At 39.3% G+C, this 20,633-nt stretch overlaps 1 protein-coding gene across 8 annotated transcripts in view; it reads right to left on the bottom strand.

Moving 5' to 3' along the window:
* LOC144313745 (MAGUK p55 subfamily member 7) overlaps positions 1-20,633 on the bottom strand; it is a 301,577-nt gene that overhangs the window by 156,868 nt on the left and 124,076 nt on the right. The window lies entirely within an intron of this gene.

Here is a 20,633-nt window from a genome sequence, read left to right as displayed (position 1 = left end):
AACTAGCTGTGTAGTCACTTCTTAAATGAGCCATCCCCAGAATGTAAGCAAACACTTCCAACCTACACCACCTATTATTATATGCTCTAAGAACCAAAAACCTAGTTTTATCTCAGTGGTAATTTTACATTTATTTAAGTATTATGTGAGTATTGATTTCAAGAGTTGCATGGCTGAGGATCACCATGCCTGCTTTTTGCCATCATTTGCCCTTCACTGAATATAGTACAATATGCAGTTAAGTACTTTTTATACAAATGGGCTTTGTAATAAAAATCACTGATTCCTTGGAAATACAGCACATTATCACCCATAAATAATACCTCTTCCACAAAGTTCTGTGGCTCTTTACATGACATAAGGACATTTCACAAGTTTTTCATATTGCTTTGGTCTGAATTTGCTTTTATTTTTAATCCATCAGTGGCATAACTGACAAGTTCCTTGAAGGAAGTCTCAGATTTCCTAAGGGAATGAGCACCATCTAGTGGAAGGACACAAGATTTAAAAAAATCAATTCTCTAAATTGACTAAGTGGCACATAATAGTGACCTATCAAATATTTATTCAAATTGAATACCAAAGAAGCATACCAATTTTGTCAACTAGTGACACTCAAGTTTTTGCCTTCTGTATAATCTGTAACAGACCAATTTAAAATAAATTTATAAATAAATTGTTAAAGTTGTCAGTGAAGACCATTTAATTGAGCTTTTAACTGAACTAAACACAGAAATGACGAGAAAAAAGCAATTGTGGCTGCAGTACTACAAAAGAAAAGAAATCCTGCAATATGCAAAAGAAACTGAAGTTATCATTGAAATGTTAATTGCATATGAAACACACTGTTTGATAACTTTCTTTTTGACTAAAAAAGGTATGCATCAGAAGATATGGGGGGAGGGGTGACATACAGGTTATACTTTGATACTGAAAGCCCTTGCTTGCTAAGTAAAAATAAGCTCAAGAAATTCAGTAAGAAAACAAAGGAATCTGAAAGAAACATAGATACACTGGCCTTCTGTCTTACTAGCACTGAGAGAGAACATGAAATGGACAAGGTCTGACCCAAGATGGCACACTATCCTGCTATTATATTACTCCAGAAAAATCACATCAAAGACTGAGACCTTTCAGTTCATGCCAGCCTTTCTCAGGCCTCACCACAGCACTTAGGGGGGGTACATGTCTATCAAGAAAGACCTAATAAGGGCAGCCCAGGTGGCTCAGTGGTTTGGCGCCTGCCTTCAGCCCAGGGTGTGATTCTGGAGACCCAGGATCGAGTCCCACGTCAGGCTCCCTGCGTGGAGCCTGCTTCTCCCTCTGCCTGTGCCTCTGCCTCTCTCTCTCTCTCTGTGTCTCTCATGAATAAATAAAGAAAATCTTAAAAAAAAAAAAGAAAGAAAGAAAGAAAGAAAGACCTAATAAAAGATACATAGTTTTGACAAGAAAATAAATACTAACTTTTTACAGTGCAACTCCCAGACCCATAGCAGACACTTAAAAAGAACTACATGGACTGTTTATGATTACATCAGCTTTAACCTCTACATCACTAAGCTATACTGTCAGAAAAACAGATTTAAAATATAACCTGGTGAAGGCACTCATCAGAATTAAATACACAACTATGGTCACAACCCACAAATGTTAGCAGCATGTGACACTGAAGATTGATTTTCTCACTCCTACACTGTGGACACCTCATGTCCTCTGGGAACTCTGCTCCCCATTTCTGCACTCCTGGGCCCCCGCGCAAGAGCTTCTACCATTTAGAACATCACCTGTGACCAATGGGGAGTGCACGGGTGGAGAAATGAAGCAAACGTGCGCTGGCGCTCAAAGACTTCTGCCTTGCAGTGACACACTTCACTTCTGCTCACATTTCATTGACTAACAAATCACATGACCATAAGTAACATAACCTTATATGTGTCTGTGAACAGCAAATATCAGAGAGTATATGGCAGGATGGATAGATGCTTACAACAATATACAAAATACTTTTTTGATTCCAAGTGAATCATCTGAAAGTAATTTTATATTATACACAAAAAGCCTATGATTTCACTTCTAGATTTATTTTCATAATAAATTTACACTAATGTCTTGGTTCCCAGAATAGCGCTAATACATTTTTTAATATTTTTGAAACTTTTAAAAGTGGTTAATTTGAAAATGTTAAAGATTTTCCAAATATTTTATGTAAGGGAAATAATAAAATCAACCTAATTCAATTTTTTCCTTTAATAGGACATTATTTACAAATCATGACCACCAAAGAACACCCTTAATTTCTACTACCTTTACTGACACATAGAAATATTAACAAGAATTTTCATTTTTAAGCAGGTGGATAAGAAGATCGATCTAACGTTATTGTCCTCTATCTGTAATAGAGACAATGCAACTTATGGAACCACTAGAGTTAACTGAAAGTGACTAAAAAAAAAAAAAAAAAAAAAAACCAACCTTAATCGACTACTTATGAAAAACCATACGATCACAATAAACAAATCCAATGAGATGTGAGCACCTATTCCTATGCCCACAGCAAACACTGAGGTATTTGTGAAATGAAGGGAAAACAAACTGGGCAGGACAGAGCCTGGAAGGGAAAATGTTCCAGTCTCCTTTAACAGCAATCCTTCTTGAACACTTGTTCTAGGCAATGTGGAATATACATAACTGCACACAGACCCTGCCCAAAAGAACCTTATTCAATGAACAACTATATCCATCATTACAGGAGGTGCAAAAAATATATTCTATAGATGCCTACAACCCAATGGGAATATTTGATCAGTGTAAACAGTCCCAGAGGACCTCTCTAGAGCCAGCATATGAAAAAGTAAACACCCTCAGACTTGGTTACATACACCTCAGACCCTAATACATGCTCTCCCTAAGGTGCACTGAGCTATGCATTTTGTATTGGATAGTGGGCCCATCAAGACACTTCTGTCTTCTGCATTTAAGACAAAGAGAATCTATGTATATGTATGCTTTAATGTAATAAACTATAACAGTAGACAGAGCAACAGACCAAAAGATATTTACAATGTATATGAACGAAGATCCAGTGTCAGAATAATTTCAACAAACGAAACAGAAAAAGATAACCAAAGAATAAGAAGGAGGCAAACGATGTAAAAAGGCATAAAAAGGAAAATGCAGCAGCCCATAGACATATGTTCAACCTCTAATATTCAAATAAACATAAACTAATAGAAGGAGAGAACATTTCAAATTGATCCTGTTGGCAAAAAATTAAAATCTAACAATTCCACGTGTTGACATGGATGTGAAGCAACTAGAACTCTAATCCTATTGGTGGAAGTGTAACATGATATGATGATAGAAGAGCAATTAATTGGGCAACATCTTAAAAAGTGTGACATGTGCATCTCTGGCCCAGCAACCCCACTCTCTGGTGTCATACCTACAGAAGCGGTTCCATGCATGCACAACAGAAATCTATGTGAAGGCTGTTACTAGTGACATGAAGATAAAGGTGGTTTCCAGAAGAGTGAATCTTGTACCAACAGGACACCTTTCGATGTAAATATCCATCGCCAGGACAATTAGTAATTTGTGACCTAATCCTAGAACACCATATAACAATGAAAATGAATGGATCAAAACTATTTGCATCCCCATAAGAAATATATAAAAATATATAACAAAATGCAAAGTAAAAAGCTGAAGAAAGATGAATGTGTTAAATATGAATCTAATTATGAAAAAATTAAAAACATACAAAAATACCTCCTATATTTTTTTAGGAATATAAATCCAAGATGACCTCTGGCCAGTGAGGGAAAGAGATGTGAATAAGAAGGGATACTCAGGCTTCAAACAAATCTAACATTCGTTCTTAAGCTGTATGGTGAATATGCAGGTTTTCAACAGCTGTTATCAGCCTTTTTAATGCTCCATGTATTGTGTAACATTTTTTAAATGAAGAAAAAATTAGAAGACACTTTTAGCCAACTCAAGAATTTTTTCAAGAATTTCAAATCATAGGCTGTTAACTTCCATTACAATGTTACAGAGTGAGAGCAAGGCAATAAAAAAAGCAAGAACTAAAGTTTATTATGGCAAGAAAATATCATCCTGAAAAAAAACCCAGAAATGTAGCCAGAGGGATACTGAAAAGAACAGTGCCCATCCAGGGACAGAGCACTGCACTCAGCTAACCAAAAGAAAGGAAACTTGAGGATGCTGCTGAGAATGATAATACCAGCTATATGCCAGACAGCTTAAACCATGTTTCTCATATTAATTCATCTACTCATAATAACAAGCATGCAAAGTAGGTACCACTATTATCATCATTCACATATAAGGAACAAGAGGTGCCACGAGGTCAATGAGGTATTATCATCACACTGTTGGCATGATATTCTTGGCACAGCCAGAATCCAAGTCCAAGCAATGTAGCTCCACAGCCCCAGCCCTGAACTACCACCACAGATGTGTGTGCACCAGAATGGAGAGCCCGGGGGTCTGCACATACGGAATACTCCTTACTACACCCAATCGACCATAGCTAAGGCACTCCAAGAGAGGTGACTAGACAAACACAATGACAATGAAGTGACCTCAAGAATGAAAGAAAAAGGGACAAAAGAAAAAAGAGGCAGAAAAAGGTCCCAACTTGACCTGGATGAATAATGAAAGGTGTCCTGGAGGTTGCAGGATCCCTCCCTCTAGAAATTACCTTTAGTGCCCTGAGCCACACACTAGACTCTCTCCTTCACTCATTCAGTGAGTGGTAGCTGAGTCCCTAAGGGACCAAACTAAAGTTCAAGGAGTACTACTCAGTCCCTCCTCCACCCAAATCAAATGGAGCTGGTGACAAAAGTTCACTTGTAATTCTATCCTAGATTTTGGGACACATATTCCTGAAATACTGTGAATATGGTGGTGATGTCTCCAAGTCAGCCCATAAAAGCAGGTTTCAATCTATCCTATGAGGGGTGTCAGGGGGGCTCAGGCAGTTCAGCATCTGCCTTCAGCTCAGGTCATGATCTCAGAGCCCCGGGGAGAAGCCCCACATCAGGTGCTCAGCGGGGAGTCGCCTTCTCTCTCCCTCTGCCACTTCTTACCTGCTCATTCTCTCTCTCTCTCAAGTAAATAAATAAACTCTTTTAAGAAAAAAAATCTACCCTGTGAGATTCTACCTCAACCTTGACTTTTCTTCCAGAAAACAGAACTTGTGTTTCTATAGCCCTTTTCACACAACTCAGAGAAGCGTGGACCTAGCCTCTGTACAATCGCCACATCCCATTCCATCTCGGCCCTGAGGAACAGGCCACTCCCTTTTACCATCTGGGTCCACAATGAATTGTGGTCAATGTACTCCGAGAACCAGTGCAGAATGTCAGGCCCACACTCATGACCAAACACCTTCCCGGCAACAGGACATGAACTACCACCTGCCCTGGCAATAAAGCAAGGGTTCCGAAAACCACACAGTCCAGAGACTGAGGTGATAAGGGGAGATGAAGTGGGGTACTGCTAACGCCAACACAAGGCTCGGCAAGCCAGTCACCTCCGGTCACGTACAATCACCGGTAGGATGATTTGGCAAAGCCGGATACAGTGGGAGACATCTTTGTGCCCCAACAAAGCCACTGTTGGGTAGAACAGCACAGGAGCTGGATATTTCCCTACTAGAATTCCTAGTCTCTGGAGATGGAGAATAACAGGAATCACCTCCACAAGGGAAGTGAGAACTGCCTTCCTGCCTCCACTCATTCCAGGCAATCAACTACCTGCTCTTATGTGATGCTCGGGAGGAAACATCCCACGTGCATTTTTGTAGAGCAAATAGCCTCCCTGTTATTAAATTAGGAATCCATCCAAAAGTAAGGTGACTGTTCTGCAATGAAGCATAGTTGAAGAACCACTTAAGTCTCACACTAACTTTCAGAAGGCAGCTGATGTGTTACGCTGAACACAGACTACCTCGGTAGGAGACAGCCCCATCAAGCAACCATTTTGGGACATCTGTAAGAAGAGAAACTGAGCATTTCCAATGACAACCTGGCTCCTAATCACTCAGCCCCAGTCCCATGCAGATCTCTAAGAAGGGCTACATATGGCCTCTGTTTTGAGAGTGTGAATTACAAAGGCAACTGTTTACTCAGGGTCTCAGGAATTCCTATCTTCCGCAGACTTTACATGTTTCTGTGCCTGAAAAAATGTAAACTATAACGTAAGAAATAACTTTGGCTTCTGCAACAGAGTTGGCTGAACAATTACCTTGGATTGGCCAAGGAGCATTACCAGCTGCTGATGCCCAGGTCTCCACTCTGTCACACCAGGTGGCCATGGATCATTCACAACGTCTGGCTGTCTTTTCCTTTTCCTCCCACCAAGGCAAACAGTACTGCAGAGGCAAGTAACATAACCGCCCCAATGGGGTTACTCTCTGAACCTAACACCACCTCTCCCCTCTCGAACAGTACAATTTGTTTCTAACGAGTCCTGTACCCACAAGTATCTTATAAAATAGTCTTTCAGCCTTGAATCTGATTTACTACTATGTAAATATCACCTTCCCCCCGCCCACTACAATGCTTTTCATTGCTTCTAGATTCAAAGAAAAGAGAAAACTAAAGTCCTGTGCAGAAAATAAGTTTATAAAACCACTGCTCAAAACACGATCTCTCTTTTTTTTTATAGCTTGCCTGTATCAATTATCCTGGAAATAACCCCATTCCAAGCAATCTCATGGTGCTAATTAGTAAGAAAATTGGAATTACTGAAAGATGAAGATCACACATTACCTTCAAATTGCTCTTTCATTTCAGTTCCCGGGTTGGAGATATAAATATTTTAAAGTATATTCTTGTTCATAGGTTGCCTTCTGAGCATCTGTTCAAGACTTACTTGTAGACTCAAACAAAGACGACTTTCACTTTTAAAATTCTACCTAAAGTACAAGTATCAAAAACTTCACAAACTCACCTTAATATCAAGATTTAAAATAAACTCCCACTAATTTATCCAAAAACAATATTCCAGGCTATCTTTAAAAAGAGAAACTGAATATTTCCAATTACAAATATAATTTGGTAGGGAGCTGGTATTCAAAATACACGACAAACTCTTTACAAATCGGTAATGAAAATAAGAACCAAATGAAAAAAGTAGGTAAAGGGAGACTTTTGGTTTCAGCTCAGATCATTAGGGAGAATGAAAGTCACAGAGCAAACTGCCACTCGGAAATCAGAAAAAAAACTGGGGAACAGAGAGATTCATGGCCAAGATCAGCTTAGCAGAAGCAGAAGCTGCTGAAGGCAGAAGAAGCTTGTAGGAAAACCTAAATGGTAACTCTAATGAATTGATGGTGACTGAATGTGGAAGTCTGAGAGTCAAAAACCTCCTGAGCCCCAGTCCTAAAGGGAGGCCCCAGCACATTCCTCCCACCAAATTCTCATGGTGAAGATGGGAGAAAAATTCCCTAGGGTTTGCAGTAGGAGAATAGAGAAACAACCATTTTGAAATACGTAAGTCAAGAGCTTTTTCTCTAACCGAGGGCTGCCCTCTAAGAGAAGTAGCTTTAAATAGAGCCCTATTGGACCTGGGGAAACAGCAGTGAGGTTAACTCCAGCCCCTGCTAGCCTTCCTGACCAACTAAGGAAGAAAGGGGAAAAAAGGAGGCTAAGAAATGCTTATGGAAGTCATTAGAGCCCAGGACTCAGGCCCACTAAAAAAAAACAGACACTTAACCATCAAGATCACAGAACAACTCACCACCAATGGGGTGCCAGTGAAGTAACAGTGGTCATAGCTGAGAGATGCACATCAAAGACTACAAGAAGGTTCTTAAAGAGCCAGAGAAGGAGGCAAGGGAGGGGAGAGACATGAAAGTTTCTGAAGCCTCTGACACTGACAGCTATAGCAAACATTCAACACAGCCCACTCCTAGCTACCTTAACATAAAACCTCACACTAAAAGCCTGATTACATCAGTTCCTATTACCCAATAAATATGTCCATATTTCAACAAAAATAATTACAAGACATGATAAGAGAGAAACATGGTCTGAAGAAATAAAGCAATCATAAGAATCAGACACAAATTTATGGAAGCAAAAGAAATACGGAGATTAAAATAAATATGATTAATATGCTCATGGCTCTAGTGGGAAAAGTAGATGACATCTAAGAACCAGGGGATAACATGAGAGAGAGATGGAAACTCAAAGAGAGAATTAAAGTGAAATGCTAGAAATCAAGAACAGTGTAACAGAAATGAAAGATGTCTTTGATGTGCTCATCAGTGGATTGGACATGGCAAAGGAAAAAAAATCAATAAGATTGAAAATACTTTCATGGAAATTATCAAAAGTGAACAAAATATCCAAGAACTGTGGAGCAAGACAAAAGGTGTAGCAAACACATGATGGAAAACACCAGAAGAGCAAAGAGAGGAAGAAGAAATATTCAAAGTAATAATAGCTGAAAATTCTACAGTATTAATGAAAAAACACCAGACCACATACCCAGGATGCTCAGAGAACACCAAACAAAGTAAATCCCCAAAAGATCTACATGTTGCATTAATACTCAAACAGCAAAAGCCAAAGATAAAGATACTGAAAAGAGCCAGAGGGGAGAAAAAAAGAACCTTGTCTACAGAGGACAAGGATATGAAATACAGCAGACACCTCATCAGAAATCATGCAAGCAGAAGAGTGGTTGGGGGGGGGGGGGGGATGGTTAAAAAGAAAAACTCACCACCCTAGAATTCTGTAGCTGGTAAAACTATACTTCAAAACTGAAAAGAAATAAGAACAAAACACTCAAACTCAAGGAATCTGCTGCCCAGCAGGCCTGTCTTGTAAAAAGTATTAAAAGAAGTTCTTTAGAAAAAAGGAAATTTATGTAGGTCAGGCACTCATAGAAGGAATAAATAAACATGAAACAAAATTAGGTGCCTGGGTGGCTCAGTAGGTTAAGTATCTGACTCTTGATATTGGCTCAGGTCATGATATCATGGTCCTGAGATCAGCCCTCCACACTCAGCTGTGAGTCTGCTTGAGGATTCTCTCTCCCTCTCCCCCTAACCATTATGCTCTCACTCACATTCTCTCTAAATATTTTTTTTAAAAAGCCATAAAATAAAATCTTTTATTTTTCTTAATTGACCAGATAACTGTTCAAAATAATAGGAGTACAAAGTGCTGAGTTAGTAAAGAATATGAGTAAGTGAAATGAATTAAAGCAATGTTTAAAAAGGATGAGAAAAAAGGAATTGAATATATTCTCCTATAAAGTACTACCTGTGAAAAGGTGTAATGTTATTTCAAAGTGGACCTAGATTAGATATAAATGAATATAGTGAATTTTGGGACAAGCACAAAAAAATCTTTATAAAAACGTATATGGAGAGGGTTGTCTGGGGGCTCAGTTGGTTCAAGCATCTGCCTTCAGCTCATGTCATGACCCCAAAGTCCTGGAATCGAGCCCTGCATTGGGCTCTCTGCTCAGTGGGGAGTCTGCTTCTCCTTCTCCCTCTGCCCCACCCCCTGCTCCTTCTCTCTCAAAACTAAAACATTTAATAAAAAAAAAAAAAGTATATGGGGCAGCCCCGGTGGCGCAGCAGTTTAGCGCTGCCTGCAGCCCGGGGTGTGATCCTGGAGACCCGGGATCGAGTCCCACATCGGGCTCCCTGCATGGAGCCTGCTTCTCCCTCTGCCTGTGTCTCTGCCTCTCTCTCGCTCTCTCTGAATGAATAAATAAATCTATAAAAAAAAATAAAGTATATGGATATGCTAAGAAAGAATGGAATCACATAAAATGTTAAACTAAAAGCAGAGAATGGAAGAGAAAGAGAGGGTCATAAAAATATAAAAAGAACAACTGTAATGAGTGGAAATCAGTTGCAGATATGGTGAATATTAACCTAACTACATCAACAATTATCTAAAATGTAGATGGTCTAAATATGCCAATTAAAATAAGAGACTGGAGGTGCCTGGGTGGCTCAGTGGATCTGCCTTCCACTCAGGTCATAATCCTGGGGTCTTGGGATCAAGTCCCGCATCAGGCCCCCTGCTCAGTGGGGAGCCTGGTTCCCCCTCTGCCCATGCCTCTGCCTCTCCTTCTGTGTCTTTCATGACTAAATAAAATCAATCAAGCAAGCAATCAAACCAGAGACTGTGAGAGCAGATAAAAAGAGGATCCAACTATATGCTTTCTACAAGATATCTACTTTAAATATAAGCACACATGTAGAAGAGAAGTAACAGAAGGGAGAAAGAAACCAGGTCTACACCACCCAAAAAAAAAGATGAAGAACCCATATCAATTTCAGACAAGGCAGATGGCAGAATGAGGAAAATTCTCAGGGATAAAAGAAGGTATTACATAGTGAAAAAGGGATCAATTCTCTGAGAACACAGAACAATCCTTACTGTGTAGGTATGTGCCTAACAAGAGAGGACCAAAATATGTGAGGCAGAACTGATAACATCCAAGGAGTCATGGATAAACACACTAGCACCCTTAGAAACTTCAATAGCCTTCTACACAGTAATTGACAGATCCAATAGGCAGAAAATCAGTGTGGATACAGTTGAACACAACAGCACAAACCAACTGGATCTAACACTTCATCTAACATAGCAGTACATACAGTCTTTTCATACTCACAAAGAACCAAACAGACCACATCCTGGCCATAAAACACACTGTAACAATCTAAAAGAATGGATATCACACACCATTAGCTTAGACCACATGGAGTTAAGTCAGTAAGAGAAATACAGCAGAAAAATCTCTATACATTTGGAAATTAAATAAATGAGTTAAAGTTGAGGCATTGAGAGAAATTTTTAAATATTCTGAACTAAATGAAAATACAACTTATCCAAATTTGTGGAATGCTGCAAAGGAGAGGTTAGAGAAAGATTTCAGCATTGAAGACATATGTTAAAAAGAAAGACAGAGTGAGAGAGTGAGAGTGAGAGAGAGAGAGACAAAGAAAACTAAAATCAGTAACTTAAGCTTCTATCTTAGGAAACTAGAGCAAGAAGAGCTAGGAGAAGAAAAGGAAGAATAAAATAGAAATCTATGGAATTGAAACAGGAAAACAGGGCACCTAGGTGGCTCACTCGGATAAGCATCTGACTCTTGGATTTGGCTCAGGGCATAATCTCAGGGTCATAAGATTGAGCCCTGAGTCAAGCTCTACACTCAGCAGGTGAGTCTGCTTGAGATTCTCTCTCTCTCTCTTCCTCTCCTCTGCTCCTTCTCTCCCTTTCTGAGAGGGAGGGAGGGAGGAAAAGAGGGAGGGAGGGAGGAAGAGAGGGAGGGAGGGAGGGAGGGAGGGAGGGAGGGAAGGAAGGAAGGAAGGAAGGAAGGAAGGAAGGAAGGAAGGAAGGAAGGAAGAAGAAAGAAAAGAAAAGAAAAAAAAGAAAAGAAAAGAAAAGAAAAGAAAAGAAAAGAAAAGAAAAGAAAGAAAGAAAAGAGAGAGAGAAAGAAAGAAAGAAGAAAGAAAGAAAGAAAGAAAGAAAGAAAGAAAGAAAGAAAGAAAGAAAGAAGAAGAGAGAAAGAAAGAAAGAGAAAAGAAAGAAAAGAGAAAAGAAAGAAAAGAAAAAAGAAAAGAAAAGAAAAGGAAAAGAAAAGAAAGAAAAGAAGAAAAGAAAAGAAAAGAAAAGAAAAGAAAAGAAAAGAAAAGAAAAGAAAGAAGGAAAGAAGGAAGGAAGGAAGGAAAGAAGGAAGACAGAAAGGCAGGCTGATGACTCAGCCATTGGGCGTCTCCCTTTGGCTCAGGGCATGATCATGGATTCCTGGGATCCAATCCCACATCCAGCTCCCTACATGGAGCCTGCTTCTCCCTCTGCCTATGTCTCTGCCTCTCACTTTCCCTGTGTCTCTCATGAATAAATATATAAAATCAAGAGGAAGGGAGGGAGGGGAAGGAGGAAGGGAGGGAGGGAAGAGAAGGAAAGAAAGAAAGAAAAGAAAGAAAAAGAAAAGAAAGAAAGAAAGCACGCATGCCTGGATGGTTCAGTGGTTGGGTGTCTCCCTTTGGTTCAGGGCATGATCCTGGAGTCGCAGGATAGAGTCCCACATCCGGCTCCCTACATGGAGCCTACTTCTCCCTTGCTGATGTCTCTGCCTCCCTCTCCCCCATCCCTCCACCCCCATCTCTCATGAATAAATACATAAAATCAAGAAGAAGGAGAGAGAGAGAGAGAGAGAGAGAGAGAGAGAGAGAGAGAAACCATTGAGAAAAAAACAAAAAAGCCAAAAGCTGGTTCTTTCAAATGATTAATAAAATTGATAAACCTACAGCCAGGCTAGCCAAGAAAACATGAGAAAAGACACAAATTACTAATATCAGAAATGAAAGAAGAGTCATCACTATGGATCCTATGGAGATTAAAAATAAAAAGTAACAAATAATGCTATGCCCTCAAATTTGAGGACTGACATGACATGCACCAATTCTGTAGAAGACACAAGTAACAAAAACTCTTACACAAGGAGAAATAGGTGATCTAAACAGGCCTATAACTAATAGAGAAATTAAATCAACAGTTAGTAACAATAAAATTGATAAACCTACAGCCAGGCTAGCCAAGAAAACATGAGAAAAGACACAAATTACTAATATCAGAAATGAAAGAAGAGTCATCACTATGGATCCCATGGAGATTAAAAATAAAAAGTAACAAATAATGCTATGCCCTCAAATTTGAGGACTGACATGACATGCACCAATTCTGTAGAAGACACAAGTAACAAAAACTCTTACACAAGGAGAAATAGGTGATCTAAACAGGCCTATAACTAATAGAGAAATTAAATCAACAGTTAGTAACCTTCCCAAACAGCAAGCACTGAACCCTGACGGCTTCACTGGCAAACTTAAGGGAAAAAATAATTATCCCAATTCTCAAACTCTTTCAGAAAAAATAAAACAGAGGCTGTACTTCCTAACTCATTCTGTAAGGCCAGCCTTATCCTACTATCAAAACCAGATAAAGACAGAAGAAAGGAAAACTACAAACTATTATCTGTTATGGGCAGAAATGCAAAACTCCTCAACAAAATATCAGCAAATTCAACAACATATACTATGGATGCCATACCAAAACCAATGGGATTTTTTTCTTCCAGGAATGCACAGGCTGGTACAATATTCAGAAGTATTAATGTAATCCATCATTCCAACAAGATAAAAAATATCTATGTGATCATTTCAACAGATGTAAAAAAATTATTAAGAAAAAATCCAACACGTATTCATGATAAAAGTTATCACCAAACTGGGAATAGAGGGGACTTCCTCACTTTGATAAAGAACATGTATAAAATACCTAGAGCAAACCTACTTAATGGTGAAAAACTAGATTCTTTCCCTATAAGATTGGTAACAAGGCAAGGATGTCCCCTCTCCACCTCTAGTAAATATTCAGTACTTAAGGAGAAGTCCTAGCTAATCCTCTAAGACAGCAAAAGAAAATAAAGGTTTTATACGTATTGGGAAGGAATGGTAAAACTGCCTTTATTCACAGACAACATGATTATGTACATAGAAAATCCTAAAGAACTAAAAAAAAAAACTCTGGGAACTAGTGATTGTAGCAAGGATTCAGGATGCAAACTTCATGTACAAATATCAATTACTTTTCTATATACCTGTGTTCTATGAAAGAGAGGAGGAAAAGGCTGCCAAGTCCAGCTTGATGAGAAATGGCTTATTAAGGGGACTTATGTACAGAAGTGTGTCGTGGGAGGCTGAAATATTAGTAGATCTCCACAACCCCACCTCCAGTGAGACCTGCTTTTTGGCCCAAGAAGCTGGGGAGTAACTGCTGGGAGCCCACCCAGGAGGAAATGTTTGAAAATATAATCCTATCTCTAGAGCAGATGAGGGACATTTATGGGTGTACTTAAGGGTATGACCAGGCAAAAAGAAAGAATATGAGAGGGACCTGTGCTCCAGAAGGCTTCAGGCCACAGAGAGCCATCAGCATGGTGGGTCTGCCCAAGATAGCATTGTTCACACCGCCATTGGACAACGGGAATTTGAAATTAAAAACCAAATACCATTTACATTAGTGCCCAAAACAAAACTCAGGTATAAATCTAACAAATGTGTACAGAATCTAAATTAGTATAAAACTCAGGTGAAAGAAATCAAAGATGATCTCAATAAATAAATTCCATGTTTACAGACAAGAATACATAATATGGTTAAGATGTCAGTTCTTCTCAACTTGATTTACATATACAACACAACCCCAACCAAAATCCTAGCAAGTTATCACATATATATGACAAACTCATTCTCAATTTTATATGAATAGGCAAAAAACCCAGAATAGCTGACACAGTAAAGTCAAAGGACTGACCAACCAATTTCAAGATTTCCTATAAAGCTACAGTAATAAAGACACAGCAGTACTGGAGAAAGAACAGATAAATAGATCAATAGAACATAACAGAGACCGGAATAAAACCCACACAATTACAATCAACTGGTCTTTGGCAGGGGAGCAAAGACAATTCAGTGAAGTAAGGTCAGTCTTTTCAAATACTGATGCTAGAACAACTGGATAGTCACATGCAGAAATTTGAGTCTAGACAACTCAAAGTAGATCACAGAACTAAATATAAATACAAATCTGTACAACTCCTAGAAGACAACGGAGGAGAAAATCTAGGTGACTTTGAGCATGGCAAACTCCATGCAACTCCAAAAAGCCCAAGGTATGAAAGAGAAATGGTGAAGTTGGACATTATTAAAATTAAGAACTTCTATTCTGTGAAAGAAACCATTAAGAGAATGAAGAAACAAGCCACAGATTAGAACAAAATATTTGCAGAACACATATCTAATAAAAGACTTGTATCCAAAAAAAGACAACTGTTAAAACTCAATAATAAGGAGAAAATGCAACTCAGTTAAAAAATGGGCAAAAAGGGATCCCTGGGTGGCGCAGCGGTTTGGCGCCTGCCTTTGGCTCAGGGCACGATCCTGGAGACCCGGGATCGAATCCCACGTCGGGCTCCCGGTGCATGGAGCCTGCTTCTCCCTCTGCCTGTGTCTCTGCCTCTCTCTCTCTCTGTGACTATCATAAATAAATAAATAATACCTTTAAAAAAAATGGGCAAAAAATCTGAAAAGACACTTATGTAAATCTAAGACTGTTCTAAAAAGTAGTCTATTTCAAAGGAATCCAATGAGAAAAAAAAATAACTGGGCAAAGAATCCAAATAGACATTTCTACAAAGATGATACACAAATCCCAATAAACACACAAAAAGATATTTAACTTCATCAGTCATCAGGGAAATGCAAACCACAACAACAAGGAGGTATCATGTCCCACCTTTTAGAATGGTGAGAAAAAAAAGCAAATAAAAGCAAGTGTTGGCTAAAACAAGTGTTGGTGGGGCACTTCAGTGGCTCAGTTGGTTAAACAGCTGACTCTTGATTTTGACTCAAGTCATGATCTCAGGGTCGTGTGAGATTGAGCCCCCAAATCAGGTTCTGTGTTCACAAGGAGTCGGCTTGAGATTCCCTCTCTGCCCCTCTCCCTCACCATGGCCCACCTCCCTGCTCGCTCTCTTGCTCTCTCTCTCAAATAAATAAAATCTTTTTTAAAAATAGGGTTGGCAAGCATACAGAAATCAGAAGCCTCACACACTGCTGGTGAGAATACAAAACAGTGGAGCCACCTTGGGAAACTGCTGGTTCTTCAAAATGTTAAACACAGAGTTAGCATTTGACCCAGCAATTCCACTCCTAGGTACGTGCCCTCAGAAATGAAAATATGTCCACATAAATACCTGTATGTGAATATTCTTAGCAGCATTATTCATAATAGGCAATAGGTGGAAACAACCCAAATGTCCAATGCAGGATAAAAAGGTAAACAAGGCTGGTATATCCATAAATACTACTGGGCCATAAAAAGGTATGAAGTATTGCTACGTGTTATCTTGTGGATTAAGTTAAGTGACAGGAGTCAATCGCAAACAAAGCCACACATTATATGATTCCATTTACATGAATTGTCCAGAACAGGTAAATAAAAACAGAAATTAGATTAGTGGTTGCATAGGGCTGGAGTGAGAAAGGGTAGGAGGATGAAGGATTAGGGGTGGACAGTTACATGACACAGAGGTTTTTTGGAAGATGAAATTATTCTAGAATCGTGGTGGTGGCTGCATCACTTTGCATACACTTCACATCCTTGTACGTATACTTGAAATGGGTAAACTGATATATGTCTCAATAAAGTGGTTACAGAGAGTGTTACTATCTAAATGTTGATGATACCCCAATCAGAGTTGTGAGACTTCACAAACAGAAATAAAAAATAAAAAACAGCACAGTTCGTAAGTCCACTAAAAAATAAATAAATTACTGTTTCTCTTAAGTTCAAATTAAACTGGATGCCTTGTATTTTATCTGGCAACCTGACTCCCAAGTCTATTTATTACCTCCAACCTAGAACTTACTAATTATCCTCAATTCAAGATCCACGTATCCAACTACACAGTAGGACGTTCTACTTGGTTAACTGCCAAATAGCAAATGAACATAAAACTAAAATCACCTTTCTTATGAGGAGATATTCAATTATGTCAGAAGTGGTATGTCAGGGCTTGTGCAGGTCTCTGGAGCCCTCTCTCAACCCCCGATGGCCTGGCATCAACAATCTGGTGGTTGGATTAGTGGATGTGGTGTCTAGGAGCTGAGGTTTAACCAACACGGGGGAGGAGTTTCAATACGTTGAGAAACATCACCCTGCTGGTGAGGGCAGGCTGAGCATCAAACTCTCTTTCTCAAAACAAAAATCACCTTTCTTCCCTCACCCATGGCTTCATTGCCATCGTCTTGACCTGGAAATCTCTAGGCCCATCCCATCTCCGTAGCAACTAAATTTTATTTCTAAAAAAAAAACAAACAAACAAAAAAAAAAAAACCAGTCTGATATCGTCATTCTGCTGCTTTAACCCTTTTAACATAGTGGCTCCTACCATGTTCAAACAAAGTCAAAGCCATTTAAGAAGAGGTCTCTGCCTGGGCCCCTGGGTGGCTCAGTTGGTTATGCCCCAACTCCTGCTTTGGGCTCAGGTCCTGATCTCAGTGCTGTGAGGCTGGATCCTTCATAGGGCTCCACACTCAGTGGAGAGTCTGCTAAAGTTTCTCTCTCCATCTCCCTCTGCTCATTCCAGCACTTATCTATGTTCTCTCATATGCTCACGTGCAGCTCTCTTTCTCTCTCTTGCTTGCTCGCTCTAAAATTAATAAATCTTAAAAAAAAAGAAGAGATCCTGGCTTACCTTCTTTTGCTATACTTTGCACTGCTCCCCACACCCTTCCTTACCTCATGTATTAGCCAAGAGAAACTGCCAGGCTCCTTCTTAAAGGCACAGTGTAGGCTCTTGCCCCTAGGTGCTTGGGTTCCTTCTGCCTAGCGCCACCCCATAAATTCTTACCTGAGCAATGCCTACTCAACATTCAGGTCTCAGCTTAAAATGCCCAATCCTCCATGAGCCCCTGAGGTCAGCACTGAGTTAGGCACCTTGTGCCCTCATAAAAAGTTCTACACACAACCTATCGTAGCATATTGTAACTGCCCATCCCCCCCAATTTACAACCTCCCCGGGAGACTGCAGACTGCAAGCTAGGGACTATTCAACTGGATATTGTAGCCCTAGTGGTCTATACAGTGTCTGGCACATAGTAAGAACTCATCAAAGACAATACGATTAAGACAATCATCAAAAGTTACAATTATGTAAGGGGAGACTGAGTAGCTCAGTCGGTTAAGCACCCAACTCTTAACCTCAGCTCAGGTCTTGATCTCAGGGTACTCAGTTCAAGCCCCATACTAGGGCTCCATGCTGGGCCTGGAGCCTACCTTAAAAAAAGAAGTTACAATTATGGGATAAGGGTATGGTTGAGCATTATCATTACCCCTTTAAGACCGAAATCACAGGGGATCCCTGGGTGGCGCAGCGGTTTAGCGCCTGCCTTTGGCCCAGGGCGCGATCCTGGAGACCCGGGATCGAATCCCACGTCAGGCTCCCAGTGCATGGAGCCTGCTTCTCCCTCTGCCTGTGTCTCTGCCTCTCTCTCTCTCTCTGTGTGTGTGTGACTATCATAAAAAAAAAAAAAAGACCGAACTCACAGAAATACAATAATTAAACCCCATCAAGAGAACTTTCTTGAAAATAATCAACTTGTGTTTTGTTGAAATACTTCAGAATCCTTAAAACAAGGATAAAATTCACCTTTTTTTTCCTCCTGCTCATACACATGTATGCAACTATTTGAAAGGGTACAGAGAATATGTGCAACTTTTTAAAAGGTCCTAACAACTTGGTATTCTTATCCTGGAAACCCAACACAAATGTGAAATACACACAAAAATTTCTTGAGGAAACAGAAGTAGCAATCTTATTTAAAATAAATAAGGATGTCTTTATGCTGTATCTTCTAAAATAAACCAGATCACAAAAATACATACAATACAAATTTAAAAATTTAAAGCCAAGAAATCTCACCAGAAAAAAAAACACAAGGGTGTAAGATAAATTTAGAAATGGGGCTAAATGGGACACAAACTGTATGCTTCATGGTTCTGTATATTTGTGAACAACAGGTCCAAAGTGTGGCTCTCTACTTACTGGTGACCACATTCCCTGTGTTATGTGAATACCAATATTCTTATCTTGCCACACCTTATATATGACATTTCTCACATCTATCAGTATCATCTTTTTTCAGATACTTCTAAGATCTCATGCTCATGGTTTCAATTATTCAAGTCTTCAATTTAGAAGTTTCTCTCATAAAGAAACAATCACAACTAACATTCTCTAGGACCACAATATTTCATTTCCAGTGACAAGCTCATAACTACAGTCTTCCTCTCAGAGAGTAGCTCATGATCTAAGGTGGCATGCCATACCTGTCACTGACTGTAATGCTAAACTGCCCCCTCTTAAGTATATTTTACATCAGACCAGAAAGCTACAGGTATTTAAAACTGATGGGGCGCCTGGGTAGCTCAGTCAGTTGAGCATCCAACTCTGGGTTTCAGCTCAGGTCATGATCTCAGTCATGAGGCTGAGTCCTGCATGGGGCTCTGCACTCAGCAGGGAATATGCTTGGGAATCTCTCTCCCTACCCCTGCTTGTGCTTGCTCTCTTTCTTAAATAAATAAATCTTAAGAAAAATCAGAACTGATGATTTAACAACCACTTTTTTTCTTATATAAAATAAGGTACAATACTGTGCAAATCTGTGCCAGAATAAAATCCAGTTTTGCCTTCACCCATCTTTCAATCACATGCCAACAGCTTCCATTGCAGGCAAAAGAGCCTAACATCAAAGCACATTTTGATTCACTCCAAAACACATCTTTTCCAATTCCTTTTGCTCAACCAAGATTTATGTTCAAAAGCTGGAGGCTTCTATCCTCCAACTTTCAATAGAGGCATTTGGAATACAGTTAAGTGGATTGTTCCAGCTGTTTAAACTGTGGTCCCATGAGCCTGTCTCCTGGAGGCATTTTCAGCTTTACATACTTGAAAATGAATAGAATGGGTCAGTCAAAGGACACACTTGAGGTCTGCCTGTGATTGAGGCAGGGAGTGGGGGCAGCTACTAAGAAACAGAGAATGGACTAGAGGGGCACAGTAAACCTTACTTTAAAAACATATTTTACAGCAATTACTGAAAGATCCTTGTAATAGTACACATGCTACTGTGCCACTTAAATGCTGGCAACATCAATTTATTTATTCACTGTTTTTCTAAAACCAGATATCAATAACTATATGCTTCCTAACCACTTACTATTTGCATTTACTTTGAGAAACCACCAAGCCTAAAACTCAAGAGCTAGTGTAACTAAGGCTTTTTTTAAAAAAAAACATTAGTTTTCTTCTTTTAATAGAAATAACAACCACCTGTCACTACTTTTTGGTCTTTCACATGCTACTGTAACTTTTTATTAAATACTAAATGCCTGCTTGTATTTGCCTAACCTATGTAACTATCAAAGAATGGAGATCTTCACTATTTTATTTGAAACTCACAAACTACCTTGTTAACAAATATTATAATTTCCATTCCATAGGAAGGAAACAGACAGTGGCCACATTACAACTAGAGACACACATGCATACATTGTTTGGGCATGTTTGTTTAATGATGAAGGGGTTGCTGATGTCATGTGAAATTCATTTTATTCCTTCTAGATCAAATCAATCTGAACAAATCCAGAGCTGTCCAACTTCCATACATTCAACAAAGGACTCTTTTCATGATTGCCTCAGTAACTCCTGAACTCAATCAATTAGAATTTCAAGCCATTTCTGACACATCCCAACAGAGCAACTGAACTACCAAAAATTTTTCAGAACACAAAAATACTGTGGCAATTACATAAAAACTAAATCAAGCACTCTAGTCTTTACATGTATTGCTAGGAAAATGCCACTCTCAACATTTTCATTTCTTGAGAGTTGCTACTGCTTGAGGCAGGCAAATTTCAGCAAATGTGACAGGAAAAAAATGTACTAAGATTTCTTCTACCCAGTGAGGCAAAAGCACAGCAGAAGTGGCTCATTTTCAA

Source organism: Canis aureus, chromosome 5 (genome assembly GCF_053574225.1).
Source record: "Canis aureus isolate CA01 chromosome 5, VMU_Caureus_v.1.0, whole genome shotgun sequence".
Taxonomy (NCBI): domain Eukaryota; kingdom Metazoa; phylum Chordata; class Mammalia; order Carnivora; family Canidae; genus Canis; species Canis aureus.
Note: the sequence above shows the minus strand (reverse complement) of the source record. Positions and strands in the feature narration are given on the sequence as shown.